This window comes from Gorilla gorilla, chromosome 5 (genome assembly GCF_029281585.2).
Source record: "Gorilla gorilla gorilla isolate KB3781 chromosome 5, NHGRI_mGorGor1-v2.1_pri, whole genome shotgun sequence".
Lineage (NCBI taxonomy): Eukaryota > Metazoa > Chordata > Mammalia > Primates > Hominidae > Gorilla > Gorilla gorilla.
This window is the reverse complement of record NC_073229.2, coordinates 164,313,657-164,330,441: the sequence shown is the minus strand read 5'-3', so window position 1 is coordinate 164,330,441 and position 16,785 is coordinate 164,313,657. Positions and strand designations below refer to the sequence as shown.

Below are 16,785 nucleotides of genomic sequence, written 5' to 3'. Positions count from 1 at the left end.
ATTGCTTACACTTATATTCATGAAAGCTATTAGTCTGTAGTTATTTTTTTCTTGTGATGTCTTTGGGTTTGGGAATTGGGGTAATGCTGGCGTCAGAAAATGTGTTGACTAAGTATTAACTTCTCTTAAATTTTCTGGAAACATTTGTTTAGGTATTATTTCTTCTTTAAACGTCTAGAAGAATTCACCAATGAAGTGATCGGAGCCTGGAGTTTGTGGAAAAGTTTGCAATTATAAATACAATGAATGGATATAGTTCTCTTCAGAATATTTGTTAACATAGAGAAGACTTTATTTATTGTACGAGTATTGAGAGTTTGTGTCTTTCAAGAAATTTGTCCATTTCATCTAAGTGGTTGAATTTATGGCCATAAAGTTAAGAATATTCTTTTACTATCCTTTTAATAGCTTGTAGAATTTGTACTGATGCCACCTCTCTCAATCCTGGTATGGATAATTTGTGTCTTCCTTCTTCATATCCTGTTTAGCCTGGCTAGATAGAGGTTTATCTATTTTATTGATTATTTCACAGAATTGCTGTTACATTGATTTCATTATTGTTTTTACTGTTTTCTATTTCACTGATTTCTGCCTTTATTATTGTTTTCTTTCTCTGATTAATTTGGGTTCAATTTGCTTTTCTAGTTTCTCAAGGAAAATGCTATGGACACTAATTTGAGACTTTTTTTATTTCTACTATAGGATTTTTGTGGTTATAATTTCCACCTAGTTACTGCATTCGTAGCATGCCTTAATTTTCATGTGTCATGCTTGCATTTTCATATACTTAAAAACATTTGTCTTTTCTTCTTTGAAATACCTGTTAGATTGAAGTTTGTTATTTAGCTTCCAAATATTTCTGGATTTCACAGATATTTTTCTGTTGTTGATTTATAATTTAATGTTCTATGGTTAGGGAATATATTTTGTATAAATGGGCTCTTTAAGTTTATGACACTCATTTTATGGCCCAGAATATATCTCTCTTCATAAAAGCTTTGCATTTGTTTGAAAAGAATGTTGAGGTATACATTTTCCACAGATGAACCACTCAGACAAAACAATATAAAACTCTTGACTCCCAAGCTCTCAATATAAATCTGATTGGATATAGAAGCAAGGAATAAATTGATACATAAAATGTATCAATTAAATTATATAAAAATGTACAAAGAACCACTTGTAAATTGTTTCAACTTGTTTATAATTGGCAATGCTTTTTTGCAAGAAAAAATAGTTTTGAAGAGATTAATGAAATTAAATAGTACAACCTATGAAAACATTTAACACAGTATATTCCACTTAACTATTACTTCTTAATATTTATTTACAAAATAGAAATGACAGAAAAATAATATAGTAATTAATATAATCTTATAAATACTATAAATTATAAAATTTATATCTCTGCTAAACCTTATTGATACAGGAGTTAAGAATAAATAACCTAGGCAGATAGTAAGTGTATCGGAGTCCTCGGTAAGGCTTTTCTTTTTAATGAAAAGGAGCCCCAAATTATTTTCCTTTCTAATGAAGAGCAGCCTGTAAAATCGAGCTCCAGACATAGATACCGGCAGTTGTGCCAATCATGCTCAAGATGGTGGCTCCCTCTTCCCTTCTCTTTGTCAGCAGCATGTACAGTAGGAAGCAGACAAGATGGCACCTATCAATTGGAAAGTCCATTTGCATAATAAGATTAGGGTGGGGCACCAGCCTTCCCCTCTCACTATGTAGATATCATACCTGATCAGACCAATCCAGCCTGCCTTTAAAATCTGCTGTGGTCTGCTGCCTCCCCACTTTTCGGACGTCTCTCTCTCCCCCAAAAGGAGTTGCTCTCTTCTTTCCTTTCTTCTATTAAACTTTCCACTCCTTAACCCACCCATATGTGTTCATGTCCTGAATTCTTTTTTGGCGAGTAACAATGAACCCCAGGGTATATTCCCCAGACAGAGTAGCCATTTCATTATGTTAAGGATATGTGAATAAGTATAAAATTATAATTATACAGTGGTCTTATATAATTACTTTTCAGACAATTAACTACAGAGAACCATGCATTGCATGTTTAGAAAATAAATTTAACATGAGTATATTGCCAAATAATTCTTATTGCAAACAAATTTTAGAAAGAAAATTGTATGTTTAGATTTATTTTTTAAAATACCAATAGCAGTACAATTGGCAAAGTAAATTGCAAAAATCTTGTGAATTGATGATAAATATTAACAAATCATTTTTCTTTCCTTCCTCCCCATTTTTATAGTATTTGACTTGTTTAAATGGTACATTTTTAAATGAAAGGGAAGTAAAAAAATAGTAATATAATAATAATTTGCAAAATAAAGAAAGTAAAACAGTAGGGATCCTGTTGAGGGCTGCAACAAATTATTTTAGGAAGCTTTATTATTTGGAATTACTTTCAGCAAGGACAGATTCAAATCTCAAAGCCTCAACTAATGAGAAGATTTTTGTTTATTAATTTTCTCCTCCTTGTAAACAGTGATCAAAATTTTATTCAAAAAAAGAGACTGATATCTCCCTGGAGATTGCGTATTGGGGAATTAGAGTTAACCATTAAGTAACATTTTCTTGAATAGTTAAGGATTTTTGAGAACAGAGTGAGAGTTACCATGGGTACAATAATCACGAAAAGAGTCTGATAGCTCTCTGGAGATCGCATACAGGGAAATAAACATTGTTATTAAGCAACATTTTGTTAGATGTTTAACAATATTTGAGAAAAGAGTAAGAATTACCATGGGTACCAAATTTGATACATATTCCCATGGATATTGAAACAAAAACCTAATAATCATTAAAATGTCTTTAAAGATTATTTAGGACTTCCGGTTTTAATTCTGACATGGAAAGAACTTAGAAGTTGTCACTCCTGTCTTTACAAGAGTCCAACTGAACAAAGTGAAATTTATCACTTCACTTAGACCCATCAGAAAAGTGAGATGGTGGCAAGGCAAATTGTCACCCCAAAATTTGGAGAGTCAGATGAGTAAAGAGAATCACAGTGGAGATCAGCTTATATAGAGCAAAAGCAAGCAAAAGCAGATGGAGCCGTAAACTGGTGAGAACTCTTAAATAACAATGTTGACAAATTATCGGAGGGTGAGTGTGAGCTAATATGAGAATGAGAAACTCCTTGGGGCTGTAGACTTAGGGAGAAACCCTAAGAAACTTTCATAAATTTAAATTCCAAAAACCCCAACAGATTTTTGCAGTGAAGAACATAGAAAAAAAAAATCCCTTGTTTTTCTGATGGGGAGAAGAAGTAACCATTTTGAAATAGGCCCAGAGTATTCCAAATAACACAGATAAGCCTACTTTCCAGGGTAACAGATGTTACCAGAGCCTTATCCCACTTGACAGATGGTACTTCCTTCATCACCTTCTAACTTTTCTATCTCCCTACTGGAGAATGGGAGGGAAACTAAGAAATACTTGTGAAAATCATAAACTAGGGACACAGGCCCACTAAAAGAATAATATTTAATTATAAAATTATTTCTCTCCTCCATATCATATCAATAGGAGTCCAAGAGATAACAGAGGATCATAGCTCAAAGAGCTGCAAGGAGCCCAATACCCTTTGAGAAGCAGTACGAAGGTAAGCCCCAAAGTCAAGAAGGGAGACAAAAATAAGAACACTAGAGGAATTTGGAAACTTTAGCCTCCATAGCCATTGCAACATGAAATCTTATTTTTCTTATTCATAATTGATCTAATGGGTGACTATTCAAAGTAATAATAGTAACAATTTGTTGGGTGATTATAGCATGTGGATAAGTAAAGTAAATGTTGGAAATGTTCTAAGACACAGGAGGTAGGAAATGGTATATACTTTGTTATAAGGTACCTGCACCAAGTGTAAAGCAGTATAGCATTTAAAAGTAGGCTCTAATTACTTGTAAATATGTATTTCAAATTCTAGAAAAACTACTAAAATTTTTTAAAGAATAATTGATATGCTAAGAGATGAGAACAGATAGAATTATATGAAATGTTCAATTTATACAGAAGTGGCAGCAACAGCAGAAGGAAAAAAATATCAAAGAATAAGTGTAATAAACAAAATGATTACAAACAAAGTAGCTATTAATCCAACTATATCAATCATTGCTTTAAATGGAATGGTTTCAATATTACTCAGGTTTCTTGTCATCATTACCGTCCTTCACCTCCACCAATCAGAGTTACATTGCTAGCAAGTAGCATTGCTTCAGTGCTAAAGTATTATTTGAAAGCACGTTTCTTGATTATCTGGGCTGGCATTTTCCTCTAAACATAACTTGTAACGATGTCAAGAAAAGATCTCAGGAAATTGTATTTCAATCTTGGTAATGTCTGGATTTGCTAATGATAAATATGGCCTCTTCCTTAATACAAAATCCTTGGATTGGCTTGGGGTTGTACAGCACATTCACGTTATCTCCTGAAATATCAAGGGACAGGTACACTTTCTGGAATGGCTTTCATAATATTTCAGTGCATAATACTTCACTGTAACTGAGTGTTCACATTTGTCTTATATTTATAATCCTACATATTATTAATAAACAAATAATCTTGAAACATTAGGCTGAATGCCTTATTGGTGTGCTATCAGTGAATAACTACAACAAGACGACATTAAAGTTTAAGTTGTTCCCAAATACTAACAGATAAAATGAAAGCAAAAAGGTCCTCCCAAGAAATCAAATACCATCTTCAAGGAACGGAGTGGGTATCTATCATGTGGGCATTGAACTCTGGAGTGCATAGTGCCATTCTTATGCTAAGTGAAATATCTTCGGTACAATTTCATATTATTGTTTTTGACCACCCAGTGCCTCTTCTCTCTTCAAATGATAGACCCTAACTTACCTTACCACAAACACTAGCATGGTTTGGCATTAATGATAACCCATATCCCTCTCCATGGTTTGGTCTAAAGATAGATATTATAACAAAGGTAAGCCACTGGCTGTCTCCAAGATCTTCCTGCTGGAATTTTAAGTCATCATGAAAGAATTTTTCATTCCTTCATTGTCACGACCATATAAAATATGACACCAGAGCTGATAAATGTTGGAGCCTTACTATATAGGAAAGCCTGAAAGAATTAAATTGACACACTGGGAGATAAAGAGATGAGAGGTAAAGACATTGCTTTTGTTGCATCCTGAGTTCCTAAGATCCCAGGAGCTATGCTCAATTCTGCAACTTTTCCTCTTTCCCTGTAAGCTACCACAATATTTTTAGATAGATGGATAGACTGACAAAACATAGATGATAGGTAGATAGATAGGTAGGTATATAGATAGATAGACATACAGACATAACATATATGCCGATTTGACATAATATTGAGGAATATTGTTTGAGTTGGAGTTCAGGCATACACAACTAAAAGAGTATTTACTTCAAGGGTTATGAATGAATAACCATAACAACTAGATTGTCTTTCTTATATTAGCACTGTGTAAGTAAGGGATGTTGAAGGAAACTGTAAATAAATGGGGATCCTACTTCTAAAGAATCCTCCTCTTTGTTAGGAACATAAAAGAACATGTATAAAACAAAAGACAATATAACTTAGAATATACCAAAGAGCTGTTGTATGAGGAAATGTAAACTTCTCAGGGTGAAAAAGACTTAGTGAGACTGACATCTCAATAAGCATTTTGGCAGTGTAAGTTTTAAGACCTGCATAATAGTCCATTATATTAAATGTTGTACCATGATTTGGTAAATCATTTCCTCATTCCGTATATTTTGGTTGCATTCTCTATATTTCAGGGTTTCTCTACTTCAGCATTATTGACATTTGGGGCTAATTCTTTGTTGTGGGGGCTGCCCTGTACATTGTAGGAAGATATTAATAGCAGCATCACTAGCCTTTACCCACTAGATGCCAATAGCACAACCAGGTATGACAAATATATCTCCAGAAATTGCAATAAACCCCTTAAGGACAAAATCACTCCTGGTTGAAAAGCCACTACTTTATTACAAATACATTTTTATTGTTATCCTGATTATAAAAGTAATAATCATTTATTGAAAAATATATATAAAATACAGAAAAATAAAACAAAATAAAAATCATCACTATTTTATTTTATCCAGATGTAGTTACTTAAAAGATTTGGTTACATTTCAGTACACTTTGTTTTGTCTGATATAAAATTTAAATAATATACTAAAATTAAAATTTAGCATCCTATAACTTTTTTAATATTTCATAGAATTTCCCCCATGTCATTGAATATTCTTTAAATATATGGTTTTCAATGGCTTGTAGTGTCCAGTCGCATTGCAAGTTCCTTTTTTTCTCTCAATTTAGGGCAACTCTCCTGAGCCCAAGTCAAATTTTAGGAAATAAATATAATGAGCTCTTTGTCTAATACTAAAGTGATTATGAACAAAGACCTTTTCATCATCTGTTTAAGAATATATGGAGCCAACCTGCTGGTCCTGCAGTGATTCAGTATACACTTAATCTTTCAGTCTTCTGATTTTCATACTATTCTGTGAGGTAAATTTCATGTACAAATATTTTAAATCCAAGGACATTTAACTAATTTATTTAACAGAAGAATTTATACTAGCTTAAAAATAATTATGAAATAACTTTTAAATATTTACTGCACTGTTTTATTTTATTTTATTTCATTTCATTTTATTTTATTTTTTTGTGACAGAGTCTCGCTCTGTCGCCCAGGCTGGAGTGCAGTGGTGCGATCTCGGCTCACTGCAAGCTCTGCCTCCCGGGTTCATGCTGTTCTCCTGCCTCAGACTCCCGCGTAGTTGGGACTACAGGCGCCCGCCACCATGCCAGGCTAATTTTTTGTATTTTTTTTTTTTTTAATAGAGATGGGGTTTCACCATTTTAGCCAGGATGGTCTCAATCTCCTGACCTTGTGACCCGCCCGCCTCGGCCTCCCATAGTGCTGGGATTACAGGCGTGAGCCACTGCACCCGGCCTACTGCACTGTTTTACGTGCTACAGATGTATCAAGCAATTTAACCCCAATTCCTAATGTGCTTAAAATAAATAAGACGTGCCTATAGGTAAGTACAATGTATACTGTAATGTGACAGGAATGAAGAAAGATATGCAAAATGCAATGAAAATTCAGAAGGAGGAAAAAGTACAGTTGGAGAGATCAGGATAGTCCTAGTTGAGGAAGCAGCATTTACGGCACACAGGAAATAATAGAATTCTGACATGCCAAGCAAGGTAAGGAAAAGGAGGGCATTTCTAGCAGAAGAAATGCCTTGGATATGGTAGAAGGACACTACATAAGATTGGAGGGCAGTGAAAAGGTCTGGAATTCTAGATTAAGATATCTGGGATGAAGAAAGATGGAGTAGAGAGGCAGAGAAAGAATTGGGAAAGAAAAGGAGTAGACATTAATGAGACCCTACTCTCATCAGGTACTGTGATTTAAGCTTTACTTACATCATTTTAGTGCTACAATGTTTCCATGTTAAATATTCTAAGTCCAAGACATATGGCCCACCCAGTTACTTAATGGTAGAAATGGTGACATAGCTAACAAACTGTGGTGACGAGACTAAAACTGAATGTTTGTGCCCATCCTATTGCCTTAAATTGTGCTATGCTACCTTCAAATGCCATATATTTTGTTAATTACATTAAGCCTAAATAAACCTACAAACCTTCTTTCTCAAGCTTTTCCCTCTTAATCTGAATCCACCAATGCTCAGAAATCTCTGGACATCTTTTGGTTTTCACCATCATGATGTATGCATTTATGTATACACCTCAACCGTCTCTCCCCAACCCACTTCCTATAATGTGGTAAGTTTCTTGACAGCCAAGACAGTATCTTCATCATCTCTGCAGCTTCAATGCCTGGAACAGAGTAAGTGCTTCAAAATATTCATCAGTTAGACAAAACTGAATCCAAGCAGGATTACTGAGACTAGAATTTCCATCTTTTCAAAAATTGTTGTCAATCTGCCTTTCTTTCAAAGTAATTGTGAAAATTGAGGAAATGCCTTTTTTCCCTTCTTGGCTCCATGAATGTTTCTACTGGGTCCTGGTTTAGTAGAGGCCTTCAATTACAAAGAAGACTTGCTGATAGCATGTTGCATATGGGAGTGAGGGTATTAAGTTTGCTTTAATGTTGTGCTTAAAATTGGATTGATTTTTGTACTAATAGTGTAATTTCCAGGTATTTGTTTTAATAACAAATGGTACTTGAAATGACTGCTATTCAGCAGTAAGTTTATAGCTAGAGGAGCTTCTCACTGATGCACGTTAATGAGTGGGAGAGCTATTACTGATCAGAGTGTGAAAGTTTCAAGGATACCATCATAAAATGTAGTTTGCTTAGTTCTGTAAATATATGTTGTTTACTTTATTTACAATGGCACATAGATTACTCAAGTGCATAATACGCTGGTGTATTAGGTGAAATAAAATCTCACTAACGTGAGCTCACCAAAGTGCTCTGTTATTAAACTTTTATTAAGGACTGAGATAAAACAATTCTCTTTGGAGTAGGAATTAGAGTGCCTGCTGATAATCACTGGAGTGAAGGAGGAAGAGACAGTAAGAGAGACAGCCACGTTCTCAAGGAAACGCCATTGTGCTCTGACCTTGCCCTTACCATTCCCAGGGGACTTCAGGTCACTTCACATAAATGGATAACAGAGCAGCTAAATGTCCTGGAGTGAGTGCCCCAGTGTGTGAAGATACAAAGGCCACTCCTGGGATGGGTATCTCAATGTAGGGTTTGTTGTTAGGACAGAAAGCAGCCTCAGAGCCAGAGTGCCAACTATAGCCTTCCACAATGTGATGTGAGATTAAAAGAAAGACACATAGTCCCCAGCTTCTGTGGGGCTGGCAGTGAGGTAGACAGACAGTGAACAATGGCGAGGGCAGGCATGCTGAGGAGGAGCTCAAACTGGACTGTCTACTTAGAGGGGAGCTGAAACCTGGGAAGGTGAAAGGAAAGAGATTATTTTTTAATAACCAAAATACATAGCCATGGCATTAGCCAAAACAAAGAGAGGAAATTCCAATGAAGTAATTGTTTTCACTCCAGTGGTTCATTTTCTTTTTGACTGGGAGTGATCTGGCTGAATCAATTAGGTATTTCAGCTTTGAGCAAACATGAAGATACGTTCAAATTTCTTAATAAAATATCCAAAGCCAGGTGTGGTGGCTCACGCCTGTAATCCCAGCACTTCGGGAGGCCAAGGTGGGCGGATCACCTGAGGTCAGGAGTTAGAGACTAGCCTGGCCAGCATGGTGAAACCCGGTCTTTACTAAAAGTACAAAAATTAGCTGGGCGTGGTGGCCGGCTCCTGTAATCCCCATCTACTCAGGAGGCTGAGGCATGAAAATAGCTTGAACGCAGGAGGCGGAGGTTGCAGTGAGCCGAGATCGTGCCACTGTACTCCAGCCTGGGCGACAAGAGCAAGACTCCATCTCAAAAAAATAAAAATAAAATAAAATATCCAAATGAAAACTTTCACACAAGTAGAAAGTTTATTTTTTATGAAATCTTCGTATTTATTTCTTACATATCATATGTGAAAAGCAGCTCCTTTGCTGAAAATCTAGTCCATTCAAGAATGCATCATCATCTCTGACCAAAAACAATGGCTGGTGGTAAGGCCGTACTGAGAAAAAAGAAAAAAATGTTGAAGCTGAATAACCCTGAGCTTAAGATTTGATTTTGTCATCTACTGGCTGTGTGATCCTCAGCAAGTTACCAAGGCTCTCTGACCTGTAGATACCTCATATACTTATTTAGGGTAGTAATGTGGACAGCTAGATGTTGTTAGGAGGATTGAGATAGCACACTTCAAGAAGAGTATCTTGTACAGAAAAAATACTCAAATGAATAATATCTATTGATATTATCAAGTCATTAAGCTGTATTTTTAAATCAAATGAACTAAAACATAGAAATAGATCTATTACAAAAGAGAATTAAAATTTCACACTTAATACATGAACAGTCAATGAAAAATAGGATGCACTTGGGTAAACAATTAATACTGTTATACCATATAATTTTGTACCAATAATTTGGAAAGACAGTTAAAATAGTAATTAAATTAGTTTTTATTTAGATTGCCTTTTGTTTGTTCAGTTATCAAAAGCTTTAAAAGACTCTGAATGTTTTCAGAATGACATCAGCTAATAGTCCAGTTAGAAATTTCAGTATTCCCTTTCCCTGCTCCCCAAGCTCACTGACCTCAGGTGTTCATGCATCTATTCAGTAAATAATTATTGAGCACTGTTCTTGCTATGGATATAAAACTGGGCTTCATGAAGTTTATTGATTGGTGGAGAGAAAGATAAAAAAGTAACAGTTAACTATGTAGTTACAAATATTGGGAAGTGTTTTGAAAGAAAGTGTGAGAAATGGGCTTAGTGAAGAAAAAGCCAATCCCAGAGTGAATAATAAGCAGAGTGGCTGAAAATGAAATCAAAATTGTAAAAATATTCAATTAAGTCAGCACTTTATAGGCCAAAGCAATTATTTTTAATATGTTTTATTTTTAATTATTATGGTATATAATATTTGTATATATTTATTGGATACATGTGATGTTTTGATACTATCATATAATGTGTAATGATCAAATCAGGGTAACTGAACTATCCAACCCCTCCAGCATTTATCATTTCTTTGTGTTCAGAATATTTCAATTCTAGACTTTAAAAATAAACAATAAATTATTGTTTACTATAATCACTGTATTGTGCTACTGAATAATAGACTTTATTCATCCTAACTCTCATTTGTACCAATTAACCTTCCCCACTTTATCCTCCACTCATTGCTACCCTTTCAGCCTCTGGTATCCATCATTCTGCTATCTCCATTAATTCATTTTTTTTTTTTTTAGCTCCCACGTATTAGTGATAACATGGGAGAACAGAAAACATTGTCTTTCTGTGTCTGGATAATTTTACTTAACACAATGAACCCCAATTCCATCCATGTGGCTGCAAATGACAGGATTTTATTCTTTTTACAGCTGAATAATATTCTACTGTGTATATGTACCATACTTTATCCATTTATCCTTTGATGGGCACTTAGGTTGATCCATATCTTAGCTATTGTGTATACTGGTGCAATAAACATCGGAGTGCAGATGTCTCTTCAGTATACTGATTTCCTTTCTTTTGGGTATATACTCAGCAGTAGGACTGCTGTATCACATGGTAGTTCTATTTTTAGTTGTTTTTTTTTTTTTTTTGGAACCTCCATACTGTTCTCCATAGTAGCCATACTAATTTACACTCCCACCAACAGTGTATGTGGGTTCCCCTTTCTCCACATCCTCACCAACTTGTTACAGACTGTCTTTGGAATAAAAGCCATTTTAACAGGGGAGAAATGATATCTCATTGTAGTTTTGATTATCATTTCTCTGATTTGTGATGAAGAGCATTTTTTATTATACCTGTTGACCATATATATGTCTTCTTTTTTAAAAAAAAATGTCTATTCAGATCTTTTGCCCATTTTTAAGCAGATTGTTTTTCTACTATTGAGTTGTTTGAGCTCTTTATACATTCTGGTTCTTAATCCCTTGTCAGATGGTTAGTTTGCAAATATTTTCTTCTAATCTGTGGGTTGTCTCTTTATTTTGTTAATTGTTTCCTTTGCTGTGCAGAAGCTTTTTATCTTGATGTGATCTCTGTTGTCCATTTTTGCTTTCATCACCTGTGCCTTCAAGGTGTTACTTAAGAAATCTTTGCCTAGCTGAATACCCTGGAATGACTCCCAAATGTGTTTTTTCTAGTAGTTTCACAGTTTCACATCTGAGATTTGAGCCTTTAATCCATTTTGAGTTGATTTTTATATATGGTGAGAAATAATCTAGTTTCATTCTTTTGCATATGGATATCCAGTTTTCCCAACACCATTTGTTGAAGACTGTCCTTTCTCCAATGTATGTTCTTGGCACCTTTATCAAAAATAAGTTGGTAGAAAGGCATGAATTGATTTTTGGGTTTTTTAATTCTGTTCCATTGGTCTTTGTGTCTGTTTTTATGCCAGTACCATGCTGGTTTTGTTACTATAGCTTTGTAGTATAATTCGAAGTCAGATAATGTGATTTTTCCAGTTTTGTTATTTTTGCTCAGGGTGGCTTTGGTAATTCTGGGTCTTTTGTGGTTTCATATAAATGTTAAGTTTTTTTGTGAAGAATGTCATTGATATTTTGATAGGGATTGCATTGAATCTGTAGATTGCTTTGGGTAGTATGAACATTTAAACAATATTGATGCTTCCAATCCATGAACATGGGCTATCTTTTCATTTTTTGTGTCTTCTTCAATTTATTTTATCAATGTTTTATAGTTTTAATTGAAAAGATCTTTCCCTTCTTTTGTTAATTTTTAGATATTTTATTTGTAGCCATTGTAAATGGAATTACTTTCTTGGTTTTTTTTCAAATTGTTTGCTATTGGCATATAGAAATGCTACTAATTTTTTGTGTGTTGATTTTGTAAACCGAACGTTTACTGAATTTATTTGCCAGTTCTAATAGTTTTTTGGTAATGTCTGCATTTTTCTAAATATAAGATAATATCATCTGCTATCCAGGATAATTTGACTTCTTCCTTTCTAATTGACTTCTTCCTTTCTAATTTGAATGCTTTTTATTTATTTCTCTTGTCTCATTGCTCTGGCTAGAACTTTCAGTACTATGTTGAATAAAAGTGATAAAAGTCAGCATCCTTGTCTTGTTCTAGATCTTAGAAGATAGGCTTTCAGTTTTCCCCTGTTCAGTATGATACTAGGTGTGGGTTTGTTGTATGTGGTTTATGCTTTCTGAGATGGCAAGCAGTGAGAATATTTCAACTGGAAAAGAATTTTGAGTGGGAACTTTTCAAATTATCATTCTGGCTGCTGAGTAGAGAGTGGATTAGAGAGGAGAAAGGGAGAAAGTTGGCAGAACCTGTGTGGAGGGCACTGCAATAATCCAGATGGTGATTTTGGCTAGGACAGTGGCAGCAAATCAGAGAGGTGCAGGCCCACACATAGACATATTTCACAGAAAAAGTTGGCAGGAATTGCTAAAGCATGGCATGTGTTGGGAAAGAAGATGCAGGAATCAAGGCTGACTGCCAGGCCCCATCCCTGTGTGGTATCAGCCTTGGCATTTTCTTCCCAGGCCAGTGGCTCAGTCTCCAGATTTCCCTGATCACTTTCTCATCCCTTTCTCCAACTGCCATACTTACTTTAGAATTATGTCCCCTGCCTCCTTTCCTCAGGAATCTACTTATGTATGCAATATAGTTAACTCTATTTGTACCAGAAACACTTAGTCATTTACTGAGTGTTTCCTTCAATTTTAGGAATAGTATTCCAAGATTTAAATTGATGAAAAGACAAAGGCATTATAAGCAGGTGATGCATAGGTATTTTAGATGATTAGTTTATTTGAATCCGGCTCATATCATAGCATTCCAAACACTTCCAAGGTATATTTCAAAAAACATGTTTCTTAAAAGATTAGCTTATCCTCATGAATATATTATTTTCCATCTACTTTCTCCTTAATGCACTGCCATCATTATTTAACAAAAGCTTCCTACCTGAAGTTATCTACAATCTCCTATATTTTCTGTTCTAATGTACACATATACTATTATAAATTTCTTTCTAAACACTGCTTTCTCTGCATTCTACAAAAATTGACAGATTGTATTTTCACTTCCCTGATGATTAAAATTCACCATTTTTTCATATATACCTTTTGACCATTTATGTCTTCTTTGGAGAAATGTCTATTCATGTCCTTTGCCCATTTTAAAATAAAAGTATTTGTTTTTCACTGCTGAGTTGTTGGAGTGGCCTGTATATATTGGATATTAGTCCTCTATCAGATGAGTAATTTGCAAATATTTTTCTCCCATTCAAAATGTTGCCTCTTTAGGCTGTTGATTGTTTATTTTGCTGTGCAGAAGCTTTTAAACTTAATATAGTTCCATTTGTCTGTTTTTTATTTTCTTGCCTGTGCTATTGAGATCTTAACCATAAAATTTTTGCCTGTATCAATGTCCTGAAGAATTTTACGTTTGTTTTCTTCCAGTAGTTTTATAGTTTCAGGTCTTACCTTTAAGTCCTTAATCTATCTTGGGTTGACTTTTGAATATGGTGAAATATAGGTATGCAGTTTTATTCTTCTGCATGTGGTTATCCAGTTTCTCCAGCACCATTTACTGAAGAGGGTGTTATTTCCCCAATGTATGTCCTTGAAAGCTTTGTTGAAGATCAATTGGCTGAAAATATGTGGTTTTACTTCTGGACTCTCTATACTGTCTCATAAGTCTATGTGTCTATTTTTATACCAATACGATGGTGTTTTATAATATGTTTTGGAAGTCACAGAGTATAATGCCTCCAGATCTGTTCTATTTGCTCAAGGTTGCTTTGGCTATTCAGGCTCATTTATTGGTATTACAAGAATTTTAGAATTTTTTTTCTATTTCTGTGAAAAATGTTGTTAGAATTTTGATAGGGCTTTCATGAAATCTATATATTGCTTTGGGCAATATGGCCACTTTAATAATATTAATGCTTCCAACTCATTAACATGAGTTCATGAGTTTCATTTATGTCCTCTTTAATTTATTTCATCCACGTTTTATAGATTTTCTTATAGACATCTTGCAGCTATTGGCTAAATTTATTCCTAGGAATTTTACTTAATGTTATAACTATTGTAAATGTGATCACCTTCTTTCTTTCTTTCTAGGGTACTTCATTATTGGTATATAGAAATGCTACTTACTTTTGAATATTAATTGTGTATCCTGCAAACTTACTGAATTTTTTTGTCAGTTATAAAAAATTTTTGATGGAGTCATTGGTTATATATATATATATAAAATTATGTCATCTGAAAGGAGGGACAGTTGACATTCTCTTTTCCAATTTGGATGCTTTATATTTTTTTCTCTTGTCTCATTGCTGTGGCTAAGACCCAGTACTCTGCTGAATAGTAGTAGTGAAAATGGGCATTTTTATGTTATTCCACTTCTTAGGCTTTCAACTTTTCTTCAACTCGATACAGTACTGATTGTAGGATTGTCATAGATGGCTTTTACTATTTTTAGGTATGGTCCTTCTATGCCTACTTTGTTGACAGTTTTTATCATGAAGGGGTTTAGAATATTGTCAAATGCTTTATCTGCATCTATTGAGATGATCATATGGTTTCTGTTCTTCATTCTGTTGATATGACGTATTATGTTTATTAATTTGCATATATGGAACCATCATTGCATCCCTGGTATAAATTCCACTTGATTGTGGTGTATTATCTTTTCGATGTGCTGTGGGATTCAGTTGGATAGTATTTAGTTGGGGATTTTTATGTCTATGCTCATCAGGGATATTGTTGTGTCCTTGTCTGGTTTTGATATCAGGGTAATGCTGGCCTTGTAGAATGGGTTGTGTAGAGTTCCCTTCTCTTCATTTTTTTGGAATAGTTTCAGAAGGATGGGTATAAGTCCTTCTTTATACATTCCACAGAATTATATTGTGAATCCATCTATGCCTAGGGTTTTCTTTACTTGTTTAGAGGAATTTGTTCATTTTCCCCAGGTTTTCCAATTTATTACTGTATAGTTTGTCATAATAGTCTCTGATGATCTTTTGCATTTCTGTGTTGTCCTTTTTCATTTGTGATTTTATTTGGGTCGTCCCTCTTCTTTCCTAGATCAGTCAAGCTGGTTTATCACTTTTGCTTAACTTTTTGAACCCCAACTTTTTGTTTCATTGATCCTTTGTGTTGCTTCTTTGTTTCTATTTTTTTTACTTCTGCTCTGATCTTTATTATTTCTTTTCTTCTGCTAATTTGGGTTTTGGTTTTTTTTTTTTAATTTTCTAGTACATTGAGGTGCATTATTAGATTGTTTATTTGAATTCTTTCTGTTTTTCTAGATGCGGGCATTTATTACTATAAAATTCCCTCTTGGCACTGCTTTTGCTATACCCCATTGGTTTTGATATGTTGTTTCCATTTTTATTTATTTAAAGAATTTTTTAATTTCCATCTTTATTTATTTATTTATTTATTTACCTGATTATTCAGGAGCATGTTGTTTAATTTCCATGTATTTGTACCCATTCCAAAGCTCCTCTTGGTAGTGATTTGTAGATTTATTCCATTATGATCTGAGAAGATACTTGATATGATTTTGATTTTTTAAAATTTGTTGAGACTTGTGTTGTGGCCTAACATATGGTTAATCTTGGAGAATGTGCCATATGCTAATTAGAAGAACGTGTATTGTGCAATTGGTGGATAAAATAATCTGTAAATATCTGTTAGGTCCATTTGCTCTAAAGTCCAGTTCAAATCCAATATTTCTTTGTTGATTTTCTGTCTAGATGATATGTCTAATGCTGAAAGCGGGGTTTTGAAGTTCCCTATTATTATTGCATTGGAGTCTATCTTTTTCTTTTGATCTAGTAATTTGTTTTATTTATCTGGGTGCTCCAGTGTTGGGTGCATATATATTTTAGAATTGTATCCTATTGTTGGAGTGATACCTTTATAATTATGTAATAACCTTCTTTGTCTTTTCATACTGTTTTTGACATAAAGTGTGTTTTATTTGATATAAGTATAGTTACTCATGTTCACTTTTGGCTTTCATTTGCATGAAATATCCTTCTGCATTCCCTTACTTCCAGTCTATATGTGTCTTTACAGGTAAATATGTTTCTTATATGAAGCATAGAGTTGAATCATTTTTTAATCAATTTAGCC

At 34.1% G+C, this 16,785-nt stretch overlaps 1 long non-coding RNA gene across 1 annotated transcript in view; it reads left to right on the top strand.

Moving 5' to 3' along the window:
- The first annotated feature begins 3,544 nt into the window (after window positions 1–3,544).
- Window positions 3,545–16,785, top strand: part of LOC115934968 (uncharacterized) — a 50,903-nt gene continuing 37,662 nt past the window's right edge. Inside the window, exon 1 of the long non-coding RNA XR_008680714.2 lies at window positions 3,545–3,622. This is a non-coding gene — a long non-coding RNA (uncharacterized lncRNA). The remainder of the gene's footprint in view (window positions 3,623–16,785) is intronic.